Source organism: Macrobrachium rosenbergii, chromosome 59 (genome assembly GCF_040412425.1).
Source record: "Macrobrachium rosenbergii isolate ZJJX-2024 chromosome 59, ASM4041242v1, whole genome shotgun sequence".
NCBI classification, from domain to species: domain Eukaryota; kingdom Metazoa; phylum Arthropoda; class Malacostraca; order Decapoda; family Palaemonidae; genus Macrobrachium; species Macrobrachium rosenbergii.
In genome coordinates this window covers 9,502,351-9,526,401 of record NC_089799.1, presented here as the reverse complement: position 1 = coordinate 9,526,401, position 24,051 = coordinate 9,502,351, and the positions used below count along the sequence as shown (strand labels likewise).

The 24,051-nt window shown below is 33.5% G+C and overlaps 1 long non-coding RNA gene and 1 pseudogene across 1 annotated transcript in view; one reads left to right on the top strand and one right to left on the bottom strand.

Annotated features, from left to right (window-relative positions):
- Nucleotides 1-24,051, top strand: part of LOC136837467 (protein O-linked-mannose beta-1,2-N-acetylglucosaminyltransferase 1-like) — a 174,022-nt pseudogene that overhangs the window by 82,348 nt on the left and 67,623 nt on the right.
- The window catches only part of LOC136837469 (uncharacterized), a 221,144-nt gene that overhangs the window by 151,210 nt on the left and 45,883 nt on the right, over nucleotides 1-24,051 (bottom strand). The window lies entirely within an intron of this gene.

The following is a 24,051-nucleotide window of genomic DNA, read 5'->3' as shown; positions in this document are numbered from 1 at the left end:
GAGTAGCAGCAGCAGGTATCCGTACCTGAGAGTCAGGTCCTGCAGCAGAGCAGAGCAGCAGAGAGTTTCCTCCTTTCATGGTCGTTTTGTGTTTTTGAGGACGATTGCTCGGTTCTGTCGCGGTCGTCGGTCGTCTGGTTTGGAGGACGAGATCGGAGGCAGTGTTCCTGTTAAGCAGTTTGGCTTGTCGAATTGAGTTTCGTCTGAAGATCAGGTTCATGTTTTTGTATGTTTATGATTTGTTAAACTTTTTTATTGATTTGCATTTACGCTTTCTTTATTTTGTTCTAGGGTTGAGGGTGGCAGTATGTCTCTGTTGAGCTGCATCCTTATGATGCTGGAGTATGTTCATTATTTTAAATTTCAAGCAGCGTAAATATGTAACAACTAATTTGTATAAACCGTACCCTTTTTTGTTTGTCACCTCTCACAACGAGAGTTTCAATTGGTCCTTGAGAGGCGAGATCGGTAAATTGGCGACCTTAGCAGAGCAGCATCGGGGAGAGTATTTTTCTTGTTAGGAAGTGTTAGGAAATAAACGTTTGTCGGTTAATGCTGCCGTGCTCGAGCTGTCGTCTCTGTCATAGTCGTCGTAGCAGCAACGAGATGGTAGCAGCAAGACTGGAGTAGGCAGCAGCAGGTAATCCGTTTCAGGTCCTGCAGCAGAGCAGCAGCAGAGAGTTTCTTGAGGACGAGATCGGTTGCCGTGTCAGCAGGACGTCTGTTTATTGAGGACGATGGTTCGTCGGGTACTGTCGGTACTGGAGGAGGTCAGCACTGTGTTTGAGGACGAGATGGTTGTCGTTTGACTCTGTCGGAGTTGTCCTGCAGTGTTCCTGTTAAGCAGCTTTGGGGCTGTTTCGTCGAGCTCATTGAGTTCGTCTGAGACGTTTATCGCTTTGCTGCCCATTAATATTCAAGGTGTTTTGTATGTTTGCGATTTGTTAAACTGTTTTATTGATTTGACCATTTATTGCCTACACTTATTTTGTTCTAAGTTCTGACTTTATGTAAATGTAATTATTGTGCTGCTAATGTTTATGTTTTTGACTCGTCATTTGTAATGTCTCTGTTGGTTGCTCATCCTTATGATGCTTTTGGTCATTCGTGATATGTTCATTTATTTTAAATTTAACTGAACCTGACTCGACTGTAAATATGTAACAACTAATTTGTAATAAACTAATATTACGTAATTTTTTTTGTATTTGTTTGCTCCTCTCTCCTTTGTTTTGTCACCTCTCATCAGTCATTACAGCTCCAATTCATTATTGTTTATTTTAAAGAACCTGTAGATTTCGAGAGCAGAGATCGTAATATATATATATTAGAAAGCGTGATTTCATGTTGCATTATTCATTTAGATCTGTATTCATTTTATGCATCTTATTTTATATACCAACTCTCACAGATGGGTTTAAAACATAAAATGCATAAAATGAATATAGATCTATATGATCAATGCAACTCAAAATCATACTTTCTAAACTTTTACCTTAAGTAACTTCTAATTTAACCAAGCGTTCCTAATAACCTTTTTTTTTTTCAATCCCTGCAGGGTCACCTGGAATTTTGGATCCAACTCATCAGCTGAACACTGTGAGTCAACGTTGTCTTTAGTCTTTACTTATCTTTATATTTTCATTCGGACTTTAAGCTTCAATCAGCTTGTAAGTGATAAAACATTTTACTAAAGGTATTAAGTATCTACTGACGTTTCGTATTTTGACACTAATATATCTTAGTAAACTTACTTTCCTATTGCTTCAGAAACATATCTTGACACCATCTCTCTCTCTCTCTCTCTCTCTCTCTCTCTCTCTCTCTCTCTCTCTCTCTCCCCACCCCCCACCAGCAGATGGATACTTATTCAGTTATCACTGTAAACAGGAAGAGATTTTATGCAAGACCGAGCTCATCTATCAACGGCTAACATGGGGTCTTTCAAGCAAATACAAAAGAATGCAAAGGCACGAGTTTACCTCTTGACTTGAATCATGTATAAACGTATGCTGCATTCAAATACTGTAAATACAAGGCCATTACGCACGACTTATTCAAAAACATCAATTGTGGTTGGGAGATTTTCTCTATTTAGAATCCAAAACAGGAAATAAGTCAGTATTACAGGTTTAGAGAAGGTATACCCAGGAATTTAAATTTATTATTGAAAGCGCTGACTTCCGCAGGCTTTGGATTCTGGACCTCAAAGCCATGAATTTTTTATGCGACACTCTCACTATCAATCCGCCTAATAATATTTGTTTCATGTCTGCAAAGCTAACTGAGAGACGAACTTGGAATTAAAGAGAAATTTATTGACTACCAGATCTAAAGCCTTTTGTTTATTTATTTATTTATGTATTTGTAACTTCAAACATTCTACATAATTTTGGATCAGTTTTTCACAGTATCAATTCGTGACTGTGTTCTATGAAAATCCTTTTTATCTAATTATTTATTTATTCGTAACTTCTGACATTCTAAATTATTTTGGATCAGTTTCTCACAATATCAATTCGTGACTGTGTTCTATGAAAATCCTTTTTATCTAATTACTTACTCGTAACTTCTGACATTCTAAATTATTTTGGATCAATTTTTCACAATATCAATTCGTGGCTGTTCTATGCAATATTAACTTACTTCCTATTGCCTTGCCTCTACTTCAAGCTCCTTGTATTTTATATCTCATTCAGATTTCCCCCAACTTCCGATGAGGATTCAAGATAAAACGTTCAGGTCAAAAGCCAAAACAAAATCAATTTCATCGCTGATGAGTTTCAACATTACCCGATGAAACTGATGAGCATACAAACAAAATAAGATAATAAGATTTCAAGTATAAGAGACAGTAAGATGACTAGAAAAAGACTCGTAGGTATTCTATTCAGTTCCCACTTTCATCTTGCCTGTAGAAAAGATAGCGTTATACATTATTCAATCCAAGTGACCTTTCAGAATAATACAACGGGTATATTAAGGGATGAATGATCTCAGTGGCTCAATTACTTTATTAACTGAGAAGTTATCAGTTATCTGAACAGAAGCCATATACAGTTTTCTAAGGATAATTTAAATGTAGACAAATCCAAAAGGCTTATTAAATACCGTTTACTTCATCTTCCAAATCAAGAAAAAATGCCCATTCGGAAAACTTGTCATTATAATGTCAAGCCTTATGCTTCCAAAAATTTTTAAACAAAAGAAAATTATTAAATAAAAGAAATAAAAGGAGTTACAATTCAACAAAAAAACGGAAAAATATAACAGTTGACTCGCCACAAATAATAATAAATATTAAGCAATTTTCATTTCATCTTTGAAATCATGGAAAAAATGTCAATTTTGATAATGCTATCGTCATGTAATGCCTTAAACTTCCAAAGAACTTCTAAGGAAAAAGAGAGATTAAATAATAGACATAAAAGGACACTCGTCTCAAGTAATAATTCGAACTGAACAAATAATTCCCATAATATTTCATCAGGAATAGATGATGCCCCTGAGACGACAACGAATTATAGCAATAAAAAAAATAATAGGAGGATCATAAACGAAAGTAATTCCATTACGTATTAATCTCTAGGAAACTGTGCCTTTCGGTGGTGATTCAGGCCCTCCTAGGGCGTGTAATAATAAACGATTTCACACAATGTATGGAAATGTGTTATGTATTCTATGAATTAAATTCATTCACCGGTCGCAGATAATTTGATTTGCATTTTTGATGGATTTTAACGGAATTCGCTGACGCTAATCAATTTAGTTAGAACAGACCATTTTATTTGAAAGAAATGGTTTTCATGAAGTGAATTTATATATATATATATATATATATATATATATATATATATATATATATATATATATATATATATATATATATATATATATATATATATATATATATATATATATATATATATATACATACATATAAATATATCTATATATGTATATATACATATATATAAACAATTTTTTTTTATCACACCGTGATTTATATACATTCATGAAGCTACAAATGTCAATATCAAATTCATGCTGCCTCGGGAATATCCGCATTGGAGAATGACCACCGAAGGGGAATTTATAAGTGATAAATGGATCGGTACTGCCGGGTCTTGATAGCTCAGTGGGTAGACCGACGACTGGAGTTGTTGGAAGGAAACTGTGTCGTGGGATCGAGACCCGGCAGTATCGATCCATTTGTCACTTATGAATTCCCCTGCGGTGATCATTCCCCATCGGGGATATTCCCGAGGTAGCGTGAATTTGATATTAAACAACATTTATAGCTTCATGAATACATATATATGATCACCGCAGGGGAATTTGTAAGTGGTAAGTGGGTCGATACTGCCGGGTCTCGATCCCACGACACAGAACTTACCAAATCATATATGTATATAGGTATATATATGTATATATATTTATATATATACATATATATTTATATATATATATATATAAATATATATGTATATATATATTTATATATAGCTATATATATGTATATATTTTATATATATATATATATATATATATATATATATATATATATATATATATATGTATATATACATACATATATACTTATATATACATATAAGTATATATAAAAATATATCTAGATATACATATATATATATGTACATATATATAGCTATATACATATATGATTTGGTAATTTCTGTTCAGACAATGTAAATATATAACATAGGAAAGCCACCTAAGAATAATACACTTAAGAGAATTGCATTCTATTTCAGGCAAACTTATGGAAAATATTTGATAGATTAGATGGATTAAAATGGTAGTAAATATAATAATGAGTAGTAAGAGTATATGTATGTATGTAAGTTTGTGTACTGTATGTGTGTTTTCATCCAAAAAAAGACATGTGGAATCTCCCATAGTATTATGAATACCTATTGATTATTCTTTAATTAAGTATGGGAATTAAAAGGTACCCCTTATATGACGTGGTAACAAAATAGTTTGCTACAGAAAAGCAGTTTCAAAAGGTACCAAAGCTCTAATTACTGCCTGTTCTACACTTAAAGGTAATATTTTCTTACTTTTGTCGATATATGGCGACCGATTTTGCTACCACATCGGAGAGCTGTTAATTAGCTCAGTGGTCTGGTTAAACTAAGATATACTTACTTTTACATGCAAGGGGGACCTTCGAATTTCTAAAGGTAATTAAAGACTAAGCAATAGGAATTCATAAAGACTAACCAATAGGTATTCATAATACTCACGGCTAAAAAGGCATGGGGTAAAAAATACGTAATAATCCCCTTTTCTTCCACACGTCTTTTTTTAGACAAGGATTTTTCGTCCTCCTGAACTAAGCCTGAATACCCTGTCCTCAATATCTATCTACACACACAAACACACATATACATGTATATACAGTAGTTCTCCTATGAACGATCATAAGCCTGAATACCGTGTCTTCAATATCTATCTACACACAAATACACAAACGCACACACATGCACACACACATATACTATGAACTATCTTTGTATTTACCACAATTTTAAATTATCTCAAGAGCACCATACAGCCATTACAGCGACAGTATGAATTGTTATTGATATCTCAGGATTCATTTCTGTTCCGCATGAATATAAAATATATCACTTTTGAGTATAAAAATATATAAATATTCTATTCACGTAGGCAAACATACCATAGGACGGAATTAAATTGGAATGACCTGGAAAAAAATTACGCTTTTTTTAGTAACCAGTCTTGTGCGAACTTTTGTTGTTAACCATAACATAGGGAAAACAACAAAAGTATTTGCATTACAAATTCTCTGAGAATTTCTTCATTTTTCGAAGATTTGAGATTTTTTCTGCAGAGTGAAATGCCTGTATTGGGATATCCAAAGCTTGTTTCGAATTTTATTATTGACAATTGTCTCGGCCTGATTACCTGGACCTCATTCTTCTATCGCTGATACCGTATTTTAGTAACAAGTGAATAACTTAAAGATTACTTAAGAGTTACTTCCATGAATTATTTTAGAGGGCTTTCCATTTTCATGGAAAAAGTTTCCACGAAAAAATAAGTAAATGGACCGCAATTTTAAGAGAAGATATTGAAATCTAGGCCCCCTCTGAATAGCTACAGATGTATATCGAAAGATATTCAAAAAGAGAATGGCAGGAGACCGCAAACCTCCACAAGAATAACACGATTCAATCACTTAAAAGTAATTTCTCCATTCAAGTTAAGTTTAAATCTTTCCCAATTTTAATTGCTAGTTGCCACCCATGAGGCTCACCCCTCGTCACGTTTCCAACAAATACCAAAATAACTTTTTTGGCTAATTAACAAACAAACAAAAGCTGTAAAAAACATAACCACCTTGACATTGGTAAAATTATGTGAAATATTTGGTGCAATTTCCATAGAGTTATCCCACAACCACAGGCGCTAGCAGTTAATCCAACCCTCATATTATGGTCCTGCCTCCCCAAAGTACACAAAACAATCAAAGAAACCTGAACAAAAACATAACCTCTTTGGCGGAAGCAACAGCAGGCAAAAAGAATACGCCGTATCAGCTGATTGTCAAATTCATCCTTATTCTGAGAGGCTTGGGACGTCCGAGAACATTCGTTAAAGAATACAGTCTTTTTAGTGCTCCACCGCTGACGCACTTATAAGGAAACCAGAAGATTAAGTACTCATTAAATCATATGTGGATTTACAATCATGAAGGGTTTGCATTCATTACATTAATTGATAATCATATCTGTGGACATCGGATTAATGGATGTCGTGAAATTAACAAATCATATTTGTGGACACCGGATCACTGGATGTCATGAAATTAACAAATCGAAGTTAAATTTTCTAATTAACAGCAGAACATGAATAAAGGAAGGTCTAATTTTTTTTTTTAATGAACGAGAATTTTTAAGCGTTAGGTTGTTTTGTCAGTAGGTCAAGGAGAATTTTTGGACGAAAAGATGCTTTGTAGATTATCAGTCACAACGAATGTGTAGATACCAGATAAATGACATATAAGAATCAGAACAGTTTTGTAGATATCAGATAACTTAACTCGATGAAAATGGGAAACCACGAAGAAAACGATGGGAATTATGGAGAACGCACAGCCACAGGATGACAATAATAGCACTAAATTCTTATGAACATGTATACATCATCTGATGGCTATAAAAATAAACGCATGAGCTCTTCGGGTGTTAAGACAGACTATTAAAAAGAAAATCACTCGAGACTGGTAGAATACAGCTGCGCCCAACGTTCAGAAAAAAAAATAATCTCATTCAAATTCACCGAAGCTCATAAGTAATAACAACCGTGTAATGTCTACCCCTTTGTCTTCGGGAGCAGCCGGATTTAATTTGATTTTGCCATTTGTAGGAAACTTTAAAAGCCTGGCTTCCCTCTAGATTATTTATTCTTCTGCTCCAGTTCTCCTGGGAATGCGGACCAGTGTGCTGTGTGGGTATGTTTGTGAGGATGTGTGTGTGAGTGTGAGAGAGGGAAAGAGAGAAGTGTTTGTGTGTGTGTGTGTATGTGTGTGAGAGAGAGAGAGAGAGAGAAGTGTTGTGTTTCCGATGACGTATGTATGCATACCGGAGAAAAAGAGAAGTATTTGTGAGGATGTGTGTGTGTGTACGAGAGAGAGAGAGAGAGAGAGAGAGAGAGAGAGAGAGAGAGAGAGAGAGAGAGAGAGAGAGAGATAACAGAAAAGAGGCTTATTCTCCTGGGAAGGACCCTTACCAACCTTCAAATTTTAGTCTCCTATTTATGGATCAAGAAAGGGAGATTGCATTAGCATTTTTATTCTCTTAAAAAAACAGTGGCTTCACCTCCATATATAGACAAAGAATCACACACATAGAACTCTGGATAATGAGTTTAGTCAATAGCGGAAGGCAAAAAAATAATATAAATAAATAAAAGAGAAACGAATCTTAATTACTAAGAAGCAGAGAGTTCGCCATTTTCCTCGCTATATAGTCAGCAAACTTAATAGCATTTATTCTTACAGATAATATGAACGTAAATGCGAATTTCCCACTTGAGAAATTCTAGTTTTCTGAATACAAATGTCCCTCAACCTTACCTAAGACACGTGACTAATATATTTATCTACAATCTCGTTTCATCGTTAAAAAGAAAAACAGAGCGAAATTATAACCCCTGCTATGTAACCCATTCGCACACATGACCATATATGGAATAAAATATCATTTCTCTCTCTTGCATGATTCCTGTATGATTTTGCAAGACAGCACATTCAGTCCCTTTCTGACTAATGAAAATACCCGCTCGTTGAAATTACATTCCCGGACCATTCATCAGCGCGCGCGAGAGAGAGAGAGAAAGAGAGAGAGAGAGAGAGAGAGAGAGAGAGAGAGGAAGTCCTCGCTGCCAAAATTAATACCTGATATTAGTTGATGCCCTCAACTTTTTACAAGCGTTTACAGTAGTTTTTAATTGATCATTTCGAATTAATTGAATATGGTTCTGTTAATTGGTAATGTATCTCTGATAGGCGGAGCACATTGCTACTACACATACACACACACACACGTACATATATGTATACATATATATATATATATATATATGTGTGTGTGTGTGTGTGTGTGTGTGTATGCATACATAAATACACACAAACATAGACTGTGTGTGTGTCTTTCTGTCTGTAAATATACATTATATATATATATATATATATATATATATATATATATATATATATATATATATATATATATATATATATATATATATATATACTGTATATATATATATTATTGATATATGTTCTGTTGGAGGATTATGGGCTCTAAAATCTCCAAACCTTCGCGTAGAACTGGTCAAAATTAATTTGCTTGTTACAGCTTCCGCCAGCCTTTCACATCAACTCTTGCAAATCTTTTAGTTGCAGATTCGTTTTTACTTATCTGACTTTTTGATTTGAATGATTTTTGCTTCAGAAACTTACAGGCTAACTCCTACTAGACTGGATGTCTTACAGGCTAACTCTGTCTAGACTGGGTGTCTTACAGGCTAACTCCGTCTAGACTGGATTTCTTACAGGCTATCTCCTTCAAGACTGGAAGTTTTCAAGGAGTGTAATGTAGACAGAACTAATCTATTTCTGCCTCAGAAGTCCACAGAAGAATAATCAGAACCTCTTGAAAGTTTCTGTTCTTCAGAAACAAAAACAAAAAAAAATCTGCTATGCTGGGCTTGCTCTGAACCTTTAGATGTAATTACTCTGCCTGCTCTATTTTTTATCCATGGACTCTTAAATACACCTGAACGACTGACTTCTACTTCTATGCCCCTCTACCTAATTCTCTACTGATTTTTTTAAAATTTCACTTATGTAATTTATAAATATGAATATGTATATTAGGTGTGTGTGTGTAAATATATACATTTATATATATATATATATATATATATATATATATATATATATATGTGTGTGTGTGTGTGTGTGTGTGTGTACATGGGTAATTTGTACATACAAACATAATTTATATATACACACATAATATATATACACACATACATATGTATATTTATATATATATATATATATATATATATATATATATATATATATATATATATATATATTATATACATATATATATATATATATATATATATATATATACATATTTGAGAGAGAGATAAACATAAAATAATAATTATAGTTTTCGAGCAGGTCAAACTCTAATAATTGGTTTTATTTTTTTTTTACTTTTTTCTAAGTATATAGCATCACAATTGTCCCTTCTTTAAACTGCAAACGCATAACGAGGCACAAAATCACACAAAATAAGCTACAAAAGAGGAAACTAAAATAATACAGTTTGCACCTGTATAGTTTTTTTTATTTTTCACTTTATTAGAGCTTAGCTAATTCATCCACGGCTTTTGCAACAATTTACTTAAATCTCCTTAGATTCGTCAATTCTATTTAGAAAGCCCAGATTTCCACTTCATTAAGTGCCTTACGTAGTCAAATATCTCACAGAATATTTGCTTTCTGTTGCTAATCTTAAGTTTGTGACAACCATCATGGTAAATATTACCTCCAATACACGTGATGATTTTATGGTAAATTCTTTGTTACCTACTGTACAATTTTTTAACGCTGAAAATGAGCGTTCCTACAGATAACCAGGGTAACGGAAAACGAACACGAAAACTAAAGAACGAGATGATGATGTGAAGATGAAGATATTTGACGTTAACATTAACCGTAAACAAAATGCAGTCTTGAACTAATACTAACATTGTCTACGTAAAAGCATCGTCTCATTCAAACACTTCTTGTAGCATGATTTAGGATATGTAAGCATATTTACTTTATTTAAATAAGTAAAATTTACGTAAAATTAAAAGCAAATACACGCAGCCGTTAGCTCCCGAAGCCAATCAGAACCAAGGTGACGAAAAGGCCATTAAAAACAAAAACAGTCCAGTTTGGAAATAATAACCTTTGAAAATAATAATCTTTGCAAATAATAATCTTTCGGACCTTTGTCGACTGGGAGAGAAACAGTCCTCGCCTTCTGAGGTTCTTTATGTCCGTTCCGTGAAAACAGACCTAAAAAAAAAAAGTATTTCGCGCGGGGCGGCGCCTCGCCGATAATCTAAAAGGGGTATTTTCAGATCTTTCCATCTGCCGTTTACGTTTTTAATCCGTTAAACAGTCGCCGCCCACATTCTCAATCGGATAAAAGTCCTCGTTGGATTTGCATCTTGACTCCTGGTTTATTTCTCTTATCTCCGCTGCCGATCGATCGGGTCGGCTCGGCGGAGACGCTTCGCGAAAATCGTAACGTAAAGGCAATGAGTTTCATATTTATTCCGATTTCGGTTTACTTACTTTTGCGCTCTCTCTCTCTCTCTCTCTCTCTCTCTCTCTCTCTATTTATCTATATATGTATGTACTGTGTGTGTATATATATATACGAGTATATATATATATATATATATATATATGTATATATATATATATATATATAAATATATATATATATGTATATATACATATATATATGTATGTATATATACATATATAATATATATGTATATATACTGTATATATACATATATATGTATACACAGATATATATAAATTATATATATATATATACACATGCACACACACACATATATACATATATATATACAGTGTATATATATACATATATAATGTATATATATATATATATATATATATATATATATATATATATATTATCACACATTATTGTATATGCAGGGGAGGGTATGGACACAGATCCTATATATATATATATATAATTATATATATATATATATATTTCAAAATATGGCTGCTACAAGTTTTAAAGGACATATATATGCATTTCATAGCTTCAATGCTTTAAGATGTGATGAAAGAATTTGCGGAGTCAAGATGGAACTAGGTCGAGATGGAGGTAAAAATCTTTGTGTTCAACAAAATAGTTTGATTCCTCAGCAATATTGACAGTCAGGTGATCTTCCGAAGTGTTATGTATATTCGTGAGTACGTGCGTTAATTTGATCTAGATTACGCCAAAATCTGCCCTAAAAAGTGAGTTTGATCGTTCATTAACGTGATAGAACTGCAGTTGTCTAGACGTAGCTTTGGAGAGGATCCAGGCTTTAAATCAGCAGATAGGTAGACTTTGAAATCTCTGTTTTTATGGGGAGAAAATTGAACTTGTGATTTTTACCATGATTTTTCTAATCATTATGAACTTTGAACTGGTGTGGGAGATTTAATATGAATATTCATACCTCTTTTATATTATTATTTTGTCATGTTACGTTTGCTATATTGGCTATGCATTTTACACTTTCCATTATTGTTTTTGCATTTCATGTATATTTTGGGAGTTTTCTATCATGTTTGATTCTTCCAAACAGATGTCTGTGGACAGATGTCGGTGGACAGTGTGGACTGTTTCCAATAACATGTGGTAGACCAGTTTTGACATGACTAATTATTGATTTGTATGTGTGAGTTTGATATTTTCAGGCTATTAGCCATAGTGAGACTTCTTTAATCAGAAGTGTTTTACAGTTTCAGAGTTTAGTTATCTAACTCGATATTTCATTTATTATGCATTTTAATCTTTGCTTTGTTTTGTTCATTTCTTGTTGGGTTATTTGAATAATAAACCTATTTTTGTAGAAACTATTACGTTTCTTTAAATGGTCCATTTAATTGATTTGGTGAGAATGAGTCGATTGGGTGGGTGAACTGGAAACGATGAGAGAGAGAGAGAGGCTATACAGAGAGAGAGAGAGAGAGGTGATACGGTGAGAGAGAGAGAGAGAGAGAGAGTGAGAGAGGTGAGAGACGGTGAGAGAGAGAGAGAGAGAGAGAGAGAGAGAGAGAGAGAGAGAGAGAGAGAGAGAGAAAGAGGAGAAAAATGAATGTGTTGCCGTGCGAACGTTCATACGCCTCCGTTTCATGAATAAAGATCGTTGAATTACACCTTCAAAAAGGGTTAATTTGCCTGTTATATATATATATATATATATATATATATATATATATATATATATATATACATATATATATGTATATATATATATATATATATAATGTGTGTGTGTGTGTGTGTAAGACATTTTTATCACACCGTGATTTATGTACAATCATGAAGCTATAAATGACCCTGACTGAGAGTATGCTTTATAAGTTCTGTGTTGTGATCCTGACTGAGCTGGAGGAAGTTCTGTGTCGATTGACCCGCAGTACCAATCATTTATTTCCATAAATTCCCCTTCTGCGATAATTCCCTATCGGAATACTCCCAAGGTAGCGTGAATTTGATATTGCGACATTTGTCTGTTTCATGATTATTATATATTATATATATATATATATATATATATATATATATATATATATATATATATATATATATATACATATATAATATATGCATATATATATATTATATATATATATATATACCATAAGAATATATACAATATATACATATATTTATTATTAGTTCCAGTCAACGTTCCTTGACCCGTGGTCACATTATCAGGACATCTAAAGTTGTACTATTTAATTATATATATATGTGTGTGTTTGTGTGTGTGTTGCGCAAGCTTTCTTGAAACTTAGCATATCAAAGCAATGATTTTCATACATGCTAGACGGGGGTCGCAACTGTCAATAGAGAAGGGCACGATGCGTTCAACCCTTCGTCTGTTAGACAGAATCTCTCTTTATGTCCTGAATCCTCTCAGGATATGGAATCCTACCCTCCTTGCTCTCCTGTTTTCCTGCGCACCTGGTCCCGCCTAACGCTTCCTGAGCGATTAAGCTCACCTCTTTTTCGTTTTCATCTTGGTTTCTTTTTCCTTTTCTTCATTTTTTTCCATTCTGAATTTAAGTTTAATTTTAGTCTGAATTTCAGTTTAGTTCTTCAGTTGGATTTCTCACTTACATTATTTCCAATCCTTTTTTTTTTCACCTCTTTTCGATTACTTATCATCTCTCTCTGATTCTTTCATCAGTTAAATTAGTCTCTCTCTCTCTCTCTCTCTCTCTCTCTGATCACTCAACATCTCTCTCTAACTCTTTCATCTATTCGATTAGTCTCTCTCTCTCTCTCTCTCTCTCTCTCTCTCTCTCTCTCTCTCTTACTACCCTGGATCCATATTTTCAGAAATGAGGGCAAATTATGAATTAATGATAGAATTTGGAGAATAATGATGGAATAACGATAAAGATTTGGCCGAATTTACGATAACGACGAAAGTTGCTCTTCAGGTTTGCTGGGGTTAATTCTGCCCAGACAGATTTTCGACACAGAAAAATGAAATTGTTTTTGTAATGAGTCCATCATATTATTGTCGTCATTAGACTTTTGAAGGATTATAGTCACGACTTGCGATTGGCTGATTTAAAAGGAATTTTAATCATTCCGTTACTTGGGCGGATTAATAAGCGTGTAATAAAACATTTCAAGTGAAGAAGCACATTTCCTTTTGCGTATCTTAAGGGAGTTAGCACTAAGAGGAGGATGGTGGTAATCTAAATAGTATTGGGTTATAATAGACAGTTAAAAATACATTGGTATACAAAGGTGAATGTATATGAAAAATTTTTAATTATAAATATTAGGTAAAATTACCTAACATTTATCATTAAAAATATTTTATTAACTTTCTAATATATACCGTGTACGATTTAAATTATCACCATCCTTCTCCCTTAAGGATGTGCGAAAGGAGTAACAACCTCTTTATGGGAATTATTTTGCTTAGTTAATGCCTCCTTGAAGCTGCAGGAATAATTACATAGAAGCATATTGGTAAAACAAGGGACTATTAGTTATATAAGTGAAAAAGGACCTTTACAAATATAAGACGTTGATAGTTTTGACTCTCAGACTTACTGATTGTGATTAACCAACAATTGCACAAATATTCATACTTGCATCTGTCAGGCTATAAGAAAGTGTATAAACTGTACAATTTTTAGAGCACAGTATAAAACTAATATATTACAGTCACCTATTAGATACCATCCGTTATTTGCTTTTCATTAGGTTGTCACATATCGTAAAATTAAATGCAAATTCCAGATATATACAGTATATATATATATATATATATATATATATATATATATATATATATATATATATATATATATATATTTCAGTTTCAGCATATTAGATACCATCCGTTAAGTGCTTTTCATTGACTACATATCGTAAATTAATTACAAATGCAGATGCATACACATATATATATATATATATATATATATATATATATATATATATATATATATAGACCTGTGTTTGTATTCAGGTACGATATGTAATCTAATGAAAACCACTTAACGGATTTACCTAATAAGTGACTGTAAGGTGTTAGATGTTTTACAATTGTAACCCTCTAAAATAATCCAAGATATACACTTTCTTGTAACTGACATAGCCTATGCAAGTATGAATATTTCTGCAATTATGTTTTTAATCATAATCAATAAGGACTGAAACTCAAGTACTGTCAACCTATTTTAACGATTTATATTTGTAAAGGTGTTTTTTCATTCATATAACTAATACATCCCTAGTTGTACTTTAATAGTTGGGAAAATAATAATATTTTGCTAATGTTCTCAGTCTGAAGTTGTATATAAACCCATGTCTATTTACAACTTCAATCTTCTTTGTTCTTATGTAATTATTCCTGCAACCGCTCGAATAAGGCATTAACTAAACTAATATCTTAATTATGTCTGAAGTTTTGTTTCTGTCACCCACGCAAAAACTCAAGCTCCGTAATGTCCAAATTAGCCCCTCTTCCAGTCTCTCAAGACCCTTTATGACCTCTTAATTTCAAAATGAATATGTAAATTAGACTGATTTTAAGTTGCGTTGTTCGTCTGGTCCAAACGACAGCGAGACAAGTCTATTAGTTATCAACCAAGACTTAATACAGGTTTGAAATCATCTGACCGAGAAAACATGATCTGTCAGTGGTATATCTTGCCACCAGAGGAATGCTCATATTTCTGTCCTTTCAAGAAGTTATCATTTTCAAATATATTTATGTTCGTTTGCACTATGTAAACTATTGCAATAACGTATCAATCTACTCAGAAATGCCCACAAGCTACAACATACTGTGTAAATAGTGTTTATATGCATACATATTCGTACATACTATAATACGATCACACACGAATAATGAGGCAGTATAATCTTTCATTTCAAAACATTTTAATTTTTAAATGAGCTATGATTTTTACAACAATTTTCTCGCGAACTTGAAATGGAAGCACGTATCCATATGAAAGTATATTATATTGACATTGTAAATTACAGGAGTCCTTACTGCATTCCATAAACCACTGCTATAAATGATGACCTGGGACATTTGTCACTCGCTGTTTAAAGGTTTTCCCCTTAAAGTGGTCGATCTTTTAAATAATCAATGATGTTTGTAAAACTTCTCTCTCTCTCTCTCTCTCTCTCTCTCTCTCTCTCTCTCTCTCTCTCTCTCTCTCTCTCTCTCTCCATTATCTTTTCCACACAATGGTATCATTTTTCCCTAATCATGTCTCGGAACATTTGTCACTTAATCATGACATGTTTTTCCTTGAAGTGATGGATCATTTAAATAATCAGTGATGTTTGTAAAACCTCTCTCTCTCTCTCCATTATCTTTTCCACACATTGGTATCATTTTTCCCTAATCATATCCCGGAACATTTGCCATTTAATCATTACATGTTTTTCCTTGAAGTGATGGATCTTTTAAATAATCAGTGATGTTTGTAAAACCTCTCTCTCTCTCTCTCTCTCTCTCTCTCTCTCTCTCTCTCTCTCTCTCTCTCTCTCTCTCTCCATTATCTTTTCCACACAAAAGTGTCATTTTTCCCCTAATCAGCAACTCTTATATCCCCCAGATCCCGAAGTCTTCCTTCGGTCGTTATGGCCTTCACTAATTGCTGAGAGAAATTCTTTCACCTCAGGAGATTTTAACGAACTTCCTGATTTAGGGAATACTTGAAGGGGGCGGGGGAATAAAAAAATTCATCCCACCAAATCTTTTTTCCCCATCTTGATATTTGTGTAATGATACCAATTATCGGTTTTTATATTTTCCTGTTTCATGAGTTTCTTGTGTTTTCTTTTTTTTTTATTTTGGTTGTCTTCAGGTTTCCGAAAAGACGGATTTGTGAGTTACGAGAATTTCCTTTTTTTATTTCCATCATCTTTGTTGTTTCCTTCGATCTATTCTTTTTTTCCATTTTCTTTATATGTCTCGTATTTTTCCGCTGATGAGATTTTTCTTCTCATGATTTTATCACGTAAGGAGAATAGCCGTATATTCAATCATTTTACAAAGAACCTCTCTCTCTCTCTCTCTCTCTCTCTCTCTCTCTCTCTCTCTCTCTCCCCTCATGAGTGCAGTAATAACGCTCTTAGCTCCGCTTGACATGGGTGGCAGTATGAGAGAGAGAGAAGAGAGAGAGAGAGAAAGAGAGAGAGAGAGAGAGAGAGAGAGAGAGAGATGAAAAATATGGGAATGATACGCTCTCTTTCATAATGTATGCCACCGTATGGTTTCAGACAGGACGCCCTCGACGAGGTAATGCTCAACTCACCTTCGTTAAAACATTCATCAAATAATCACTGTACTTATCTCTGTGCGTGCAAATACGCGCAGTCAGTGTGAATCACATATGTAAAAATGTCAATCGACATAATTTCAAGTTATTTTATTAATTATACTCTTGATAATATGTACACCGAAACAATTGCGTAGTTATGTATGCAAAGATATAGATTATAATATATATATATATATATATATATATATATATATATATATATATATATATATATGTATATATATTCATATATATATCATATATATATATTATGTTTATAAATGTGTATCATATACATATATTTGTTTATAAATATATATATAAATATATATATACAGTATATACAGATATATATTTATATACAGTATATATATTTATAAATACATATATACACACAATATAGGCTATATATATGTGTGTGTGTATTATGTATATAATGCTTAATAAATCATCTGGAAAATGTTCTTCCTTTTACGTGATCTTTTCCTTGTTCCTTTCTTTCATATTTTTGAACTTCAAATTCATCGGGGAAGATTCAGTTTTGGTCTCTCCTCTCTTAAAAACACTGAGCACTTATCTAAAAAGACTATATTAATTTATTTATTCACCCATTTACTTTCGCTGCGTCTTTTTTCCTTTTCGAAGAAATAATGGTTTTAATAACCCATTTGTCTCCATTCAGCGTTTTTATCTCTCTCTCTCCTTTAAATAAAGGTAGTGGCCTCCTCCTCCTACCTCATTGCAGAAAATCATATTTGGCGCAAATCAGCAAATTTTGATAATGTTGTGGAGAACAATCTGCACGGTGCAGTAGAAGTGGAATTAAGTGTTTCTTTTTTTCTCTTTAAATTATCTTAGTTTGGAAGAAATTTTAATTTTTTTTACTTCCTATGTCAGTAGCATTCTGCATAATTCTTGTTTGGGTTTATATAGACGATCATTAGTTAATGTTAATATAAAATGGGTAATTTCATACAAATATAAGTAAACATATATATATATATAATATATATATATATATATATATATATATATATATATATATATATATATATATAAACTATATATATATATATATATATATACATATATATATATATATATATATATATATATATATATATATATATATATATATATATACATAGTCAGTAAAGTGTTCGATTTCTAGCAAGCTGGATACATAGAACAAACAGGACGACGAGAAGGAGGTGATACATATTCAACTTTATTTCCAGCCAACGTTTCAGAGCATGGCTTCATCATCAGGGCTAAAATAAAAAAATAACAACAATTAAAATCATTACATAGGACTCAGTAAAATAATTAATGTTAAAATATAGATATTAAAACCGAAACATAAAAGTTAACAGACCTAACGCCTCAAGAAAAGAAAACTGAGTGACGAAGCTTGGCACCTTGTTTCTCGAAGAGACCCCTTCTCTTGAGTAAACAGAGGGCAGAAGATTCCTCTGACTATTCAAAGACGGAACCAGTTGTTTGATGGTTAACGACTCGAGGATATGGGGAGAAGTTTCATCAGCAGCTTGCTCTAAGATTTCAAAATCGTCATAGGAAATACAAGCTTTGCATTGTTTAGAATGTTCCCTTATGTTAGAAAACTCCTTCTTACTTAATGTACACCCTGTTCTATGGCTAACGCCACGATGAGAGTCAGCTCGCACTCTCAGCATTCTTTTGGTGGATCCGACGCAAGTCCCGAGACTACATCTCGGGCAAGTATCCTTATAGACCACCAAAGAACGCAAAAGGTTGGGAACAGTGTCTTTAAATCTAAAAAGAGATCCAATTGTTCTGGATTCCTTAGAACGGGTTTGGGACTGAGACAGTAAAAGTATTTCTTTAAAATCTGAATGTGTTAATTACCAAATCCAACCAGCACTTCTCCACTTCTGTCTTCCGGAAGCAAAATTATTCTGGTCTTGGTTCAAATTTTTATAGTTCATGTTTTTACAGTTTTAAGCTTAATAGTATTTTAACGATCCTTTTCTCTCTCTTCAGACTGGCTCTCTTTTCATAATGAGGTTGAGTTCCTAAGAAAATACTTTCAGAATAACTGGCTGTCCCAAACCTTTATTTGAGAAATATCTAAAAAAATTCTTGAATAATAAATTTCAGCCAAAGATTCCTGTACTACAGTACCTAAACTTGATTTTATGTTTCTTTGCCTTTTACGAACGCTGAAAAATTTTTAACCATGTTGACAGATTTTAAAGCAATACTTTTACTGTCTAAATCCCAAACCCGTTCTAAGGCATCCAAGAACAATTGGATCTCTTTTTAGATTTAAAGACACTGTTCCCAACCTTATGCGTTCTTTGGTGGTCTATAAGTATACTTGCCTGAGAAAAAGTCTCGGGACTTGCGTCGGATCCACCAAAAAGAATGCTAATGGAGTTGAATCTCATCGTGGCGTTAGCCATAGAATGAGTGTACATTAAGTAAGAAGGAGTTTTCTAACATAGGGAACATTCTAAACAATGCAAAGCTTGTATTTCCTATGACGATTTTGAAATCTTAGAGCAAGCTGCTGATGAAACGTTCCCCATATCCTCGAGTCGTTAACCATCAAACAACTGGTTCCGTCTTTGAATATCAGTCTTCTTCAGTGCCTCTGTTTGCTTAAGGGTCTCTTCGTCCTTTGGTGCCCTTCTTCGTCACTCAGTTTTCTTTTCTTGAGGCGTTAGGTTGGTGTTAACTTTTATGTTTCGGTTTTAATATCAATATTTTAACATTAATTATTTTACTGAATCCCTATGTAATGATTTTAATTGTTGTTATTTTTTTATTTTAGCCTGATGATGTGTCATGCTCTAAAACGTTGGCTGAAATAAGTTGAATATGTATCACCTCCTTCTCGTCGTCCTGTTTGTTCTATATATATATATATATATATATATATATATATATATATATATATATATATATATATATATATATATATATATATATATATATATATATATATATATATATGTGTGTGTGTGTGTGTGTGTGTGCATATGTATATGTATATATATATGTATGTATGTATTCATATATATACCATATACAACATACACACACATATTTATGTGTATATATGTATATCTGTGTGCATATGTGTTTGTGTATGTGTTCCATATTGTAAATCATTATGTTAATACCGCACATATTGCGAATCATTATGTAAATACCGCACGCACAGTACCATTAATTCTTCTTTGAAAAATATTAATTAATAATCACTGGAGAGCACCATGCTCTCTCTCTCTCTCTCTCTCTCTCTCTCTCTCTCTCTCTCTCTCTCTCTCTCTCTCTCAGGCAATACTCTCTCGGAAAAAAATTGAATCGATGAATCTCAGTGTCCTTTCGCCTAACCTACAGTACATACACTCACCAACTCAGTTACTGCAAGATCGCAACTTATATTTTATCTAGTAATATTAGCCTTTATTATCCTTTTGTTTTTTATGTTTTAATAGAAACAAAGGAATGACGAACGACTGCGGCAACAAAAGCAGAACGCTGACCGCAATTCCATCTTTAAAATTCTACCGCACAATGTAGAGAGAGGAACAACGACCACCAATAAACCACCGAACGGTAATTACCTGTCGTTTCAATCACCGTTGGCGTCACTATTTGGGATCGTTTGCAGTTATTTCTTATCTCTCCTTTTTCCCCCTCTTCTTTTTTTTCGTAGGTGATTCACCAACGCTATCTCGAAGACCCCTCGATGATAAAACAGTAATTAAGCGTAACTTTCAATATCCTCGTCCTGCGGTATCAGATAACCAGCAGGATTTCCTTCACTAAATCATGGAGGAGGGGGCGGGTCTCTGATTCACTTCCCACAGTCTAAGGATCCAATCCATAAAGATGGTTTGGTTTCTCATACCTCTTCGTGCTCCTAATCATCTTCGACCATGCAGAGGCCTTGCCTGATATAGTCGATTGGATTTCTTTCGACCTACCTAACTCTCTCTCTCTCTCTCTCTCTCTCTCTCTCTCTCTCTCTCTCTCTCTCTCTCTCTCTCTCTCTTTGATAATGTTTTTACTTATATGATCTTTGCATGCTTAACGTCTTCATATACAATATTTCTTTCACTTCATCTATCCATCACTCACTTCGATCTTCCTTTCCTCTTCTTTCCGTGCACTTTCGAATTCATACAGTTTTCACCAGTATCATCCTCTATTCTTTCCCCATAGCCAAACCATCTCAAGAGACTGATTCGTCCTTCACAATACTTCGATATTTCTGTTTCTCTAAATTCTTTACTTTTTTCATTTCTCATACGTCACAAGTGTTACGAAGACAGTTCATTCAAATACCTTCAGCCTTTTTTTCCTTTCATTTGCACTCCACACTCCAATTCAGTAAAGGAGAGTTGGTTTATCACTGTTTATGCATTCTAACTTTGTCTTCCATATTAAAGACTCCGATTGTCTTCCTACCCTTTTGCACACACCTCACTCATTGCCTTGCTTGCTTTACTTTCTCTGTGATTTAGAAAAGGTAATTAAGAGTTATAAGGGCAATCTACAAAAAGACAATTAAAATGAATTCGCTCAAAGAATTAATAAATGAACAATGAAAGAGGAATAACGATGAAGAAAAAGAGCAAAACAGAGATAGTCGGATAAGGAGAAGCAAAGAATGCAGAAAAAAACCCTACCTTTTCTCTCCTATATTTTCTCAAGGAAGTAGCCCTATTTTTTTCTCTCTTTCTCTTTTTCTTGGCTTTTTCTCCACATCCAACGAGCGGAAAAGAGCGTTTCAGGCTTCTTCGTCGCCATTCCAAACCTATATTTATTTCCTCACATATTTAAGCGTTTTCCTGACAGTCTCCAGGAACTTCAACACCTAACTCATTTCCCTGTTGAATAAAATCCCATTTCCAAGACCTCTTCCTCCCACCCCACCCCACCCCACCCCACCACTAACTCTCTACACCCCACCCCACCCCGCTCCCCCCTATATATCGCACATTTCACTCAAGTCAAACTTTGGCCTTAATATTCCACCTTCATTTTGAGAACGGACGGGAGTCAGATCAGCCTCAGATATCATCTGATACCGGGCGATGCTTTAAGGTCTGTTTCATCCCTTTAGATACCTGTGCATGTGGGTGTCTGCCTTAAAAAGGGAAGGTGGATGAAGATGTATGGGACTGCTCAAATGTAAGCATATTTGAATGCGCATTAACATATGTATGTGTGTATATATATATCTAGCTATCTATATATATATATGTATAGTGTGTGTCTCATATATATATATATATATATATATATATATATATATATATATATTATATTTTCATTGCTGACGTCTCAGTTTTTAGTATTCATCTCAGTGCCTTAGTGTTGTGATTATAATTACAGCAACTCTCAGTACACATAAATACACACACACAGTGCACTTAGTGTTATATATATATATATATATATATATATATATATATATATATATATATATATATATATATATATATACATACATACTCATAAAGTTGTACTTCTGCTCTCTCATGGGGACCTGAGTCATTCATTTTAAATGAGCACCGCTATATGCATATTCAACCCCGTATATATATATATTATACATATATATGTGTGTGTGTGTATGTGTGTGTGTGAGTGTGTGTATGTGGAGTTGCTGTGCAATTAATCACAAAACTAAGGCACTGAGATAAATAACTAAACAACTGAGACGTCTGTACTTGAAAACAAAAAATTGTCGAACACCTGTTTACAAGACACCGTCCGTGAGACATTTTATAAGAACATTACGTTCATAGTAAAGACTATCCCTAAGGTTTATAATGAGAGGATGCTACAGAGAGTATACTGTAAGGGTTGTAATTACAGGGTCTCCCCTGTGTGATTCAGCTCTTGATGTCTTGACGCCTTAGTAAACGAATACTGACACTGCAAAGCTCAAGGAATGTCATTCACCACGCTAATTTCAAACAGATCTCAAGAAATCTTCAACCCATAGGAGGTCTCTTCGTCTTGGAAACATCTGAAATCTCAATTATTTTATCAAAAAACAAATGTTTTCGTTGCAGACGTAGACATGCTACTGAATTTCCTAAGGATATACAGTACTAGTATTTGATTAAGCTACTTTGGTTCTTCGCAAAGATAAAGGGGCAATTTGCCTCCTAACTTGGTTATCAAGCAACTTCAAACCTCTGACTCTCTCCAAGGAGAAAGACCAAGAGATTATATACAAACATATATACGTAGTATGCTTGTATGAATGTACAAATGTATGTATGTATGTATGTATGTATTTATGTATATATGTATGTATGTATGTATGTATGTATGTATGTATGTATGTATATATCAGTTATGACATGAAAAGGTAATAACATTAATAAGTAAAAAGCCACAATAATGTACATGAGCTATTATATTTTACCAAAATACAAAAAAAGGGTTAAAAAAAGGGAGCTTTCGACCGTTTGCACAACAGTCCTCTTCAGCCAATTGAAGAGGACCGTTGTGCAAACGGTCGAAAGCTCCCCTTTTTCACCCTTTATTTGTATTTTGGTAAAATACAACAGTTCATGTACATTATTGTGACTTGTAGTTTTCTGAAAAGAAAACTGTTGTCTGTCCGTTCGCACTTTTTTCTGTCCGTACCTTTTCCTGTCCGCACTTTTTCTGTCCGCCCTCAGATCTTAAAAACTTCTGAGGCTAGGGGGCTGCAAGTTGTTATGTAGATCATCCACCCTCCAATCAACAAACATACCAAATTGCAGCCCTCTAGCCTCAGTAGCTTTTATTTTATTTAAGGTTAAAATTAACCATATTCGTGTATCTGGCAACGA